Here is an 11,984-nt window from a genome sequence, read left to right on the forward strand (position 1 = left end):
GTTTCCTTATTTTAAATTATATGACAATAAATTTAATATAATTTAATAATCATTTTGCTTCCTTTGTTAGCTTTTGTGTGTAAATAACAAATCCAATCAAAATTTACATTTTGATGTAACAACATTACGCTTGGTTAGTATGTAAAACCTCTTTTATATAAATTTTTATCCATCCTTTGACCTCTGTGTGTTACAATGTACAAAATTATGGAGGAAAAGCAATATGCTTAGGCCGCATTTCTATTAAACTTATTGGATTCATTAAAGGTTAACAGATGTAGTGCGACCTTTGTGGTCAACAATGTGTGTATTTGCAGGAGAGCAGCTTTAATTGTTCGACAGCAGTTGTATCTGGCTATAAAATATAAATGAGAATAAAACTTTCCAATAATGTCGAAAAAATACAATTTGGCAATTGCGATGTTTCCATTAAATAAGAAATGTAATTAAAATCACACATTAATAAGTTTGTTCATGTGATCAGACATTAAGAAACACCTTCAATCTACTTCCTCTAGTCTTCTTCTTTGTAGTTTGTGCCAGTAGTAACATCCAATTTTTGATCACATGACTTTGACTCTTTTCAAACTCAGAAATTTCCTTGTTTTTAATCTAGAAAAAGTATCAGATTATTCTGACAAATTAATCTGATAACTGCAGAAAACAAAGTGTTTCCATTGTAGTTTTGCGAAATACATTAATTTGGATTCGGCCAAGAAACCACCTCATGCTAGTGCAAAAACATTTTATTGAAACAACTAGATTTTTTTTTCCATTAAGCAAATTTACTTTCAAAATGTCAAATTGTTCAATTATATAATCGACGGAAACGCAGCTAACGAGAGATAATTTCAGTACTTGGGCTGTAAGCCAGGCCTTCTCGTCCAACATCAGCGTCTGACCTCATAAATGCTCTTCTGTAAGAATGGTAAAAACAGTAACCGAAAGCCTTTCAAGTCGAGTTAAAGCTAAATTTATAATTTAAATGACATTTCCGGTAGCCTTGGTGGGATATACTCTATGTTTGGTTATTTCAATCTTATTCATGTGGTTCAGTTGTTTTCTTGAAGCTCTCACCAAGACTCTGCGTTAAGATGAGAATATCTTTTACTGTAATTAGATTAGAACAGATGAAACTTTAATGATCTCCATTGGGAAATTATGTCATCAGCGTGTCACATCCATTCAGCGTTCGCGGAGACAAACGCCGAAGCGGCGCTGTCACTCTGACAGCCGCGACATCAGTCACTTCATTTGTCCGAGCGCAGCCCTTTCTCGTCAGGAGAGATCATTAAATGTCATTAATTAGTAAAAAACTATCCAGTTCTCTGTTGCTGGCTGAGTCCATACATCAGCTCGCTTTGTGGGACCAGTCAGCCGACGCCTCTGGGCCGGTCAAAGGTGACGCCGCTGCAGAACCGGAGTATCTGACGCAGACGGTGATTTGTTTAAGCCCCCTGTTCGCTGTAAACTCTCAGCAAGACGACAGGCAGAGTTATTTGTCACAAAACAAATCGCTACAAATCTGCGAGACAAACACGGAATCGCACACCCACCATGTTTTAATCCCTCCATTTTCTGTCTTTTGTTTCAATAATCGGAGTAAATAAATGAACGGCGTGTTTCATTCTTAATGAAGCGTGTCGTGGATGAATATTTCACACACCTGCTGCTGTGTGTCTGCAGTGGGTTTTGACTTGGGACCCGGTCCCAGCCCGGGGAAAAGTATGAATGTCGGATTAAACATTCATCAAATGCTGTCACAAAAACTTTATCCTCTGCTGCCAGCCGCACATGAAGATGGAAGAAGCCGGATTTGAACCCCAGGATTGTGTGCTGGAGGAATTATTTAGGCTGGACTCGTGTCTGAAGGCATATAGGTTATGTAGTGTGGGTTTATGGATATGGATGGGGTCAGCTCGGGTCAATCCTCTGCACCTCTGAAGTCCAGCTGCTGTCTTGTTATTGCCTGCAGGATCCTCCTCAGCCTTTCAACCCTCAGCAGACCGCATCCTGCAGCCTGCCAGCGCCGGGCGTCAGGGCAGCCGCTTGCATGGATGTGGTGAGGAGGCCTGCAGGGACGTTTTGATGCATGGCTCACCATGCATGTTTTAATCATTCAGCCTTCCCAGGAGGCGGCGGCTGCTGCTGCACCGCGTTACAGAGTACACACAATTACTGATATAATCACGGTGATGATAATGAAATGTATTTAGAGCGCGGTTCGCTCCGTTTGGGGAGACGTTAACAGGACGTGGAGGAGCGTCAGAGTTCGGGTTTCCTCTGGAGGCCGGCGGCACCCGACGGGTCGCCGCGGCGGCGGCAGAGAGTGGCTGTCGACTCGGCGCTCCTTCTGCACCACCGACTGCTGAGGCCTCACCTGACTTTTGCTTTGAAGGTATTAATAAAAGTTTAAAAGTCAAAAGGTTTCCAGAGGTCATCATTAATATCTTCAGGGCAAAAGCAGCACAAACAAATGTAGTCGAGTTCATTGACACCAATTTTGTTTTTATCAACATCTTTCAAATGACAGCGGCACAAATTAAACAATTTTGCTGCACCAATTTTTGACACAAATTTTGTTAGATTTGAGTAACGTTGGGGGAGTGTGAGTCGGTTGACCTTTTGACCTTTAAGCTTTCATTTATCTTTTCAAAGCAAAAGTAGCACAAATTAAAACTTTTGCTGCACAAACGCAGCACAAATGTTTGACTGCAATTTCACTTGATTTAAGTAACGTGGGGAGACTGGTTGACCTTTTGACCTTTGAACTTTCATTAATACCTTCAGAGAAAAGCAGCACAAACGAAAATTGTTGCAGCACAAACATAGTCGAGCTGATTGACACCAATTTTGTCTGATTTGAAGGTGGAGCTGATCTCAATATGACGTTTTCACGCAAATGAATCTCTTTTGAGTCTGTACACCAGTTAACGATTAATTGATTACCAAATTAGTTGATGATAATCAATAGATTGTGATTAATCGTTTCAGCCCTAAACCTAACCTTAACCATCCATCCATTTTCTTTCGCCCTTGTCCCTCAGTGGGGTCGGGAGGGGTGCTGGTGCCTATCTCCAGCTAACGTTCCGGGCGAGAGGCAGGGTACCTAACCTTAACCTTGACTTTAAACAGCCATTTTTGTAAATTCTTTTTTGCTCAGTCAGATTTTTTTCTAGATTTTCCATCAACATTTAAAGGAAATCTTTCCCACAGCATGATGGTTCCACCACCATGTATCACTATGGGATGCTCTGTTCAGGTTATGTACAGTAGCTCTTAATAACTTCTCCTCTTCCTCTCTCTCCTTAATATGGGACAAAAAAAGGGGTTCTGTCTTTTCCCCTCCCTGCTCACATTGATTTCGCCTGAGTGTGGAAACGCGGAGCTGGCCTTTCACTCTGCTCCCCTCAGAGACGCTCGGTGTAAAAGGTTAAGGCGACAGAGTGCCAACATCAGAACAAGCATTCAGAGCAGCAGTTTACACAATGTTTAACAGAAAACCAGCAATCACTACTGGAATGAATCAAAACGTACATCACAGCTTTTAAAAACTAACATTCGCCACAAACTGGTGGCTGCAGGATTTATTGAATTATCACCATCTATTTGACACTTATTACTGAAGTACATGACACTTTTGTTTCTGTTCTTATTATTTAGTTAAAAAAAACTTATGAAACTTTAGCAGAAACCCCAGGTGTGTCTTTTGTTTTTCATTCAGTGGGAAGAAAATCCAGACATTTTACTCAAATAAGAGGAGAAATACATCATAATGAAAGAATTCAAGTAAAAGTAAAAAGTAATGTTACTGAGTAAATCTAACCAGTTACTACCCAAGTCTGAATTTATACATCTAATTTTATTTGATATTTAAGGTATATTTTGATGTTTTTGCAGTGCAGAGTTTTCTTCTTCTATGGTCCCCAATCTGTGAAGGAAACATAATAACCGAATGACTCCAGAAAAAATCCAGTGCTTCTATTTATTCTGAGGGATAATGGCTGAATTATTCATCCTGTGTGATGATTAATTAAAAGAGGCCTGAGGTCCTGTGGCAGGTACAGGCAGCTCAGACATACACTGACGTTCCCCTGTGATGTGCTGGATGTCTCTCCCTCCTTCCTCCTGCTTTCTGTTTCTTCAGGGAGGGTACCCACACACGTGTTACATGCCTTAACACCCCACATCTTAACCCGACTCATAAATACACAAGGTGGAAGACCAGAGCTTGGTTAGCATGTAAAAAGCACTCTGGGTCAGAGAACCCATCTCTGAGTGGATTCTCATCGTCCCCAAGGTTATTACAGTTAACTAAATCTGACAAAGTCACGGAAACTGAAACTGAGAAAACAGTTTTGGTAACTGAAGGAAATAAAAACAATAATTAAAGGGGTAAAACCATAACTTTGTATTTATAAAACCAACTACAACATAGTGAAAGAGCCGTCGTTTTTTTGTGAAACGGTCTACTAGCCTTTCTTTGTTTTTTTTCTCCATTACCAGCGGTTTTTGTCACCTGTAGGGAATTAAGTCTCTCCGTAATCCTCCTGGCTAATGCTAGTCCACAAAATGGAAACAGCAAGAGTTGGGAGAAAACACCACTCAGCTGGTCGTTCAACGATATATTGAATAAATGTTTTGAAATGGTATCTTCTATTGACTATGTATACATAATCACAAAAAATTAAACCAGAGTATGAAAAAACTGAACCTACTACTAAACCTAATAAAAATTAAGCTTAAACTAAACAATATTTGACTAATAAAACTAGTCAACACTCTTAAAAATTTGACAAAAAGTCACAACAAAAGGAAACTAAACTATAACAAGAAACTCAAAACTATTATTAAATCTATTTGTGTAATTATTTTTTAAACAAATAAAGTTTGGGTGATAATTCTTGGTTTTGAAAGATTAATTTTTTTATAATTTGTTTGTTTTGTTTTTTCACCAATATTTTCCTTGGGTTTCCATTGATCAGAGTGATGCCAGCACGCCAGGGCGGCCATCTTGTTTCAAAAACGTGTTTTATAACTTATCTGGACTTTGAATTCAGGCCAACTTTATGACAGATCACAAGAGTCAGGCTATGATTTTCCTTTCTTTAAATTATGGGAATAAAGTCAAAATATTACAAGGATACAGCTGTAATAATAGGAGAATAACGTAACTTTATGAGAAATACTTCATGAAGAATAACTAGAAATTAAAAGATTTTTCACAGGTTTTGGCTCTTTTCACAGTGCAGTGTGAAAGCGAACCAACCAACGGAAAATGTAACAAATTTTGCTATTTTGGTCTCCAATCAAACCGAGTCTACCCTTTATAACAACCTGAAGATAATTTGAGTGATTTGAGCTGAATTTCCTGACAGTTATTTAATCAGTTTGGGTTTTTATCCCATTCCTGTTGTCTCCATTATAAAAATAAAGTGTTGCTGCTACGTACAGAACAGTGTCATTTAAGACTTTAATAACATTACATTTTAATTTCAAATATAAGAACAAACTTATTAAAAGCAGATCTTTTCCATAGAAAACGGACCTGTCTCATTCCCTGATGTCTTGCTGGAACCAGCAGCTGGTTGCCTGCAGCATTCAGGTAGGCAGCGGCTGTTGCATGGTCTGACCCGGCGTTGGGCAGCTGGCGGCGGGACGACATGCCCTGTGGCAGTGCCAGGGGACGGCCAGAAGGGCTGGGGTCCAGGCCCGCTCTAACCGCTGCTCGGGCCCCGCTAATGGACCAGACCTGGGGTGCCCATCTGGCACCGAGGGGCTCTGGAGGTTGGCACTGGTGGCCACCAGGCAGCCTGCCGTTAGATATTGAACAGGACAAGGCCAGACCCATACGCTCACCCTGCGACCAGCGACCATTATGGATGTGAGCGCTGATGGGGACGGAGACACAGCTGCTCCTCGCTCACTTCAGGCAAAAAAAACGTTTGTGCTACTTATTGTCTCTTAAAGGAGACGTACTGTACAAAATTAAATGTTTTTTTACTTCCATTTGGATTTCTGCTGCTTCTAAAAACAACCAAAGCATTAAAAAAAAACAATCAGCCAGTTTTACGCAGTAAGTTAAAGTTTTTTAGTGTTTAGAAAATTTGCCTTTTGAAAAAGTTCTGGAAAATCAGGAGGTAGTGTCCGTTACCTAGCAACCTCAATGGAACTCTGCCCGTTACCTAGCAACCCCAGTGGAACTCTGCCCGTTACCTAGCAACCCAATCTGAAAGGAATTCACAATAGCATGAACTGGCTAGGTTTTGTTCAAAAAATGTAGTCAACATGTTTTGTTTCACCCCCAGGCCTATTCTCACCTGTTCAAGGAAGCTTAATAGTCGCGTTTAACCCTCTAAAAAGTAACTTTCCAAGAAGTAATTCAAGAGTAAAAAAAGTATTTGGTAAAAAAGCGACTGAAGTACTGAGTAACTGATCAAAACATCTTTAATATAATATTTTAAAATTACATCATACGATGGACCAAAATATAAAGTTATGTGAAAATGTTGGTATTTTAAAAATCAAAATAATTTGTATAAATAAGGTAAAATAATTTTTTGAAAGATAAAACTTAGAAAACTTTAACAAAATCGGCAACTGTGTTAGTTTTTGGTTAAAACAAGCTTGTTCTTCTTTCAGTGAAGTTACTCACATTGGGCAGATACCCAGAAATGTTCCTCAATTAAGAGTAATACTAAAGTAAAAGATACAGCGCTGTAAAAATAAATGTTTTACTCAAATGGAACTAGTTACCAACTCTGGACTTATTGTGTAGAGATATTGGAGAATAGATGCTGGAGAAGATACCACCAATAAACTATTTATTCAGTCAAATATCCTGATCTAAAGATCTAACAACATTTTTAAATCTAAATTTGAAAATGTTGTTAAAAATGGCTTTGTTCCATTGGCAGATTATTTCACTTTTAACGAGATGTTTAATCCCATATTATAAGTGAAATAAACTAATGAAACTTTCATCAATATTAAGTAATTATTTACTTAAACCAAGCTCCTGTATCTTTCTGAAAAGTTTCTTATTTTAAGTGTACTACAATATTTCCGCTAGGAACTAGACCAAAAATAGTTGGTAAGACTTTGTTTTTGCAGTGTACAGTGGTGGTTTTTGATATGATATGGCAGTTACCCAGGGCGCCATCATTAAGGGGCGGGCCACCCAAAAACTAGAATATTAAATACATCTTATCTGTCAGATGTCCCCTGAACTGGTTTGCTTCTATTTGTATAAACGTAAAGTTGCTGTTAAATTCTGATTGGTTGGTTTGCGTCAGAGGGCGGGGCTTGCACAGCTGCATGTATATTTATATTCCAACTTAGCTTATTAATGGTGATTATTTGTGATTAATCTAATTTTTAATTGATTGACAGTTTCTTTTTCTCCGTCAAAGTCTCAGTTTTCCTTCCAGGAAGTTGACGAAACTCTCGATCGCCTGCTTTGGAGGCGTCCTCCAGGTGAAGGTCAGGGAGAAATGTTTCTGCCAGGATATTTCCATTATGGAGGCCGTTTGCTGGAAACGAGGTGGGAACCCACCGGCCCGGTCTGGCTCCGGACCGACCCGGAGGAAGCAGAAAGTTCAGGGCTGCAGCTTTTTAACAAATGTGTCCACGGATAATGCTTAGAGCAGCTCGGCGCTGACTGTACCACACAGGCTGATGCAAATGGAGCTAAATTTACCTCTTCAGGATGACACCGGCAATTTGTACTGCAGACCTAAAAAAGAAACAGCCGGGGTAATTAGAGTCAGCGGAAAACTAGTGTTTGACGTTGCCCTGCCCTGGATTTCCAGATAATACTCCATTAAAAAGTGAGGCCAGACTTTTAAAACAGGTCACTCTCAGCTAACCCTCCCTCCCATCTCCATTTTCATTTTCTTCCTCCGGTTTCTCCTCCTTCACCACCCACCTCTCTGGATCTGGAACAAAAGCCACCTCCACCCTCCCCGGCTCCTGCCTTTTCCATTTTATCGCTGACAGCTGCCGCCAAACTGAGCCGCGGAGCGAGAGAAATGATGTGTCAGTGGAAGGTCCTTTAGCCCGCCATGCTAATCTGTCACACGCCGTTTGTTGTTTACGGTTCCTTCCCGACCAACCAGCCAACCGGCGGCGTTGTAATGGCGACAGATGCTGACCCGCAGAAGTGTGAATCTTGCCGATTTCTCCCTGCTGTCAACCTGTAAATTACAGCTATCTGGAGTAATTAGACCCGATAAAACCCTTCCAAGCTCCCCCTCCTTCATGCGCACACGTACAGACTTGGCCTGTCGCTGACCTGGGCGCGTGCCACTTGGAAGCACAGCGATCCAGACCTGGTCAGAGCTTCGTGCTTCTTACCTTCAGGATGCATTTTGTGCAGCTGAAGCACCAAATCTTAACGAGTTTCAGCTGAAAATATCTGACTGGAAATGAGACAAAACTAGCTCACAAGTAGCTTGTTTTGAGTAATACTAATTAAGAAGAAATACTTTTGGAAAGTATATAAGTCAGAGGTGTCAAAGTCAATTTCCTTTTGGGTCAAATCAAGATCATGGATGCTCTTAAAGGGCCGGTTGCACCAGAATGCATCGATAAAACCTGTTAAAACATCAATGAATTATTAAAGTTGAATAATAATGAACATCTTTTCAGTCCCTCCAGGATTTTGTGATTTGAAAAGTGTTTATAGTTCTAATTTGGAAATATTTGTGCTTATTTATGAACTATAATCTGACATCAGTTGAGATTCAGGCAGCTGTTTAGTACAAGTTAGAAAGTTTTTAACAAATTTTGAGGAAAATCTACAATAAACTCCCAGTTATATGCAGGAGTTTGTTGATTTTGTGTGAATTTCCACCATAATTCTCGAGAAACTGGAGGGACTGATTGATATAATTTGGCAGTAAACAGATAAAATCTGCATTAATTTGATTGAAAACATAACATTTAAGCTCACTTAGTGTTTAGTCTCGAATCAAGAGGGCCACATAAGAAGCTGTGGCGGGCCGGATTTGGCCCACAGACCTTCAGTTTGACATGTGTTATAAGTGAAAACATTTGCCAAAGGAGCTTGTACTTTTTAAGCCAATAAGCTCCTATATTTTACTGATAGGTTTTTTTGTAAGTTAGTTTTTCATATTTCAAGTGTACTAACTTATTTGCACTTGAAACTAGACAAATACCTGGTAACATTTTTTTTACCAAGTATTTATCTTATTGCACTGAGTGAATATGAATATGTCAGAGTTTACCTTTAGTTCTCAACTGTTTTTCTTCAGCTTCCCAAAATGTCTTAGTTAAGCATTTTATTCCTGAAGATAATGAAAATATACATTAATGTTTTTAATGGTTGGTCATTAAGAATTGAGAAAGCTTTGAAAAGCACAGAATTAGTTAGTCTAAAAAGGATGTGGTTGAAAATCAGTGGTTGGCACCACTAATTAAAAATGATAAATAATAGTTCTGCTAATGCTAACGTGCTACAATACGATATTTAAAGAGTATTTAATATCACCTTCCATGTAGCGCTGCTCATCCACTTTCTCTCTTCTACGCTACAGTTAGCATAGCCTGTCATGAATGCTAGGCTAGTTAGCATAGAATTTATGACAGTAGATAGTAGCACATTTAGCAGGGTGTACATGAGAATGATTGGCAGCACTAAGCCCCGCCTCCTGGCTCTGATTGGCTGATTTTAGGCATTAATTCAGACAGCAGTAGCAGCTCCTGGAGGAAGTGAAGGAGATCAGTCTTATCTTAGATCATCTGTAACAAATTGGAGAGTTTTAACAAAATATGCAAAAAACATTTTTTAAGAAAAGTTACATCCTGTAGCTTTATTTATGCACACACATCGGCCATCTTGCTTCCCCCGCCACCGCTTGACTTTGAGGACTGATGTTGGCAGCGGCCAGAAACTCCAGAGGTGAGTCTTGGACTAATCTTGCCGTTCGTCCTCTACTTATCCTCGCCGAGGTTTCTGCGGGGACAGCAGGCTTTTCCAGACATGTCAGCATCGCCGCCACCTCTTCTTGCCCTCGCGTCCGTGTTCGGCTCAGGATCGCCACGGCGACCGCCGCTGCCGAGCATGCTCCTGAAGGCCTCTGCCCCTCGCCGTAACCCGGCCGTTAGGAAAGGTCACGCAGCCAGGTCTTGTCATCCTCCTCCTCCTCTTCCTCCTCCAGCCCTCGGTGCCCACTTCCTGAGCGCCAGAGCCAATCACTTCCCACCCCTCGCCATCTTTGCCGCCAATGCCGAGCGGCAATCTGTCACCAGGGCACCGGGAGCTGCCACCCCGCCGTCCGCCTTCCGCACACCGCCGTAATAGCTTCTGGCAGCCCTAGAAGGATAAGCAGGCGATGGAATAAGGCAGGAGAGTGATGCGCGGACGGATGACCGGAGAGCAGAGGACCGCATCGCCCCCGCCCTCCTTTTCGCCTCACCCCGCTTTGGCCCGGTCGCTTTGCACGGTACTTCAGTGAATAAATGAGTCGTTTTAATCCGACTGACAAGCTGGCATTGCCCAGCCCTGCCCTCCATCTGTACTGGTCGGCCAGCGCAGCAGCAGGCCCCAGGCAGCCCGATGTGCCAATCCAACACGCAGCTTATTCTGGCTGTAGCTTCAGGGACAGAAGGGTTAGAGCTCCATGCGGCAGATACCTTCCCCACCAAAAGAGCTATTTATATAAGAAAGGGGATTAGCATGGCAGAGGCTTTGATGCACTGGAAAAATGCGATTTTCTACCCATCTTGCACTGGTGCAGGATTTTACCGCTTATTTTTCCAAACAAGCCTGTAATTTTACATGTTAAGTAACACAGTTAGGCTCATTGAATTCGTTTTTACGCTTTTAAAAACTACTTTTAGCGTTATGGAGGCTTTGATGCACTGGAAAAATCTGAATTTCTTCTCAACTGCTGCAGGATTTTAGTGTTTATTTTTTCAAACAAATCTGTAATTTTACATACTAAATATTTAAATTAGGCTAATTGAATTCATTTTTACTCTTTTAAAAACAAATTTTATCATGTTGGTGGCTTTTAGCGTTAGTTTTTCAAATAAATCTGTAATTTTACATGTTAAATATATAAATTAGGCTTATTTAACTATGGAAAAAATGTCTTATTATAAGTGAAAAAGAAGAACTTTTTCATCAGTATTAAGGAATTTATTGACTTAAACTAAAAAGTTAGTTAGTTTTGTCTTATTTCAAGTGTACTACGGTATTTTCACTAGAAACTAGACCAAAAAATACTTGGTAAGATTTTGTGTTTTTGCAGTGTAGTTGGGGGCCGCATAAACTCAGCCCAAGGGCCACAAATGGCCCCCGCTCCTCACTTTTAGACACCCCTGATTTAATCTTTAATGTTTGTCTCTCAGCTTGTTGCACGGCCTTTAATAATTCAACGGATGCAGAAATGCAAGTGAAACCTCCACCTTTTGCCCCGTCATCCTCTGGCGCGGCGCGATGCACCAGTCCGGGTCGGCCCGCCTCGCCGGCCCGCCTCGCCGAGCGGAGGGAGCTGAAAAACACTCGACCACAGGAGGTGCTAAACCCTCTGCTCCATTTCCTCTCTCCTCAACACTCCCTCACTTTGGCCATGTGTCCCTCCAAGTCGCTTGGGAAGGGGACCTGGTAACATTTGAGTGCCCAATTAAGCGCAGGGGCTCGGTCCGCGGCCCCCCGCGGGGCCCCACGGCGGAGCGTCACGCACACACTCGCCTGAATCCTCACCCCTCCCTCCCCGTTGTTCTTTTTCATGCTTACTTCCCCCGTCTGTTCGGCCTCTTTTCCACACAAACACCCTCCCTCTCCGGTTAAAGATCCCCCGCAGATCTGATTGCAGCTTATCTTTGGAACAGGAGGTTATGGCTGTTTGATCCATGGCAGCCGGACCCGCTGCCAGTTCTGCACCGGGGCCCTGGAAGCTGCGCATTAACCGGGGAGGTTCTCCCGCTGCGGTGCTGGGGATCCAAAGGCTCAATGT

Source organism: Poecilia latipinna, unplaced genomic scaffold (assembly GCF_001443285.1).
Source record: "Poecilia latipinna isolate Pla-1442-1.1 unplaced genomic scaffold, P_latipinna-1.0 Scaffold2346, whole genome shotgun sequence".
NCBI lineage: Eukaryota > Metazoa > Chordata > Actinopteri > Cyprinodontiformes > Poeciliidae > Poecilia > Poecilia latipinna.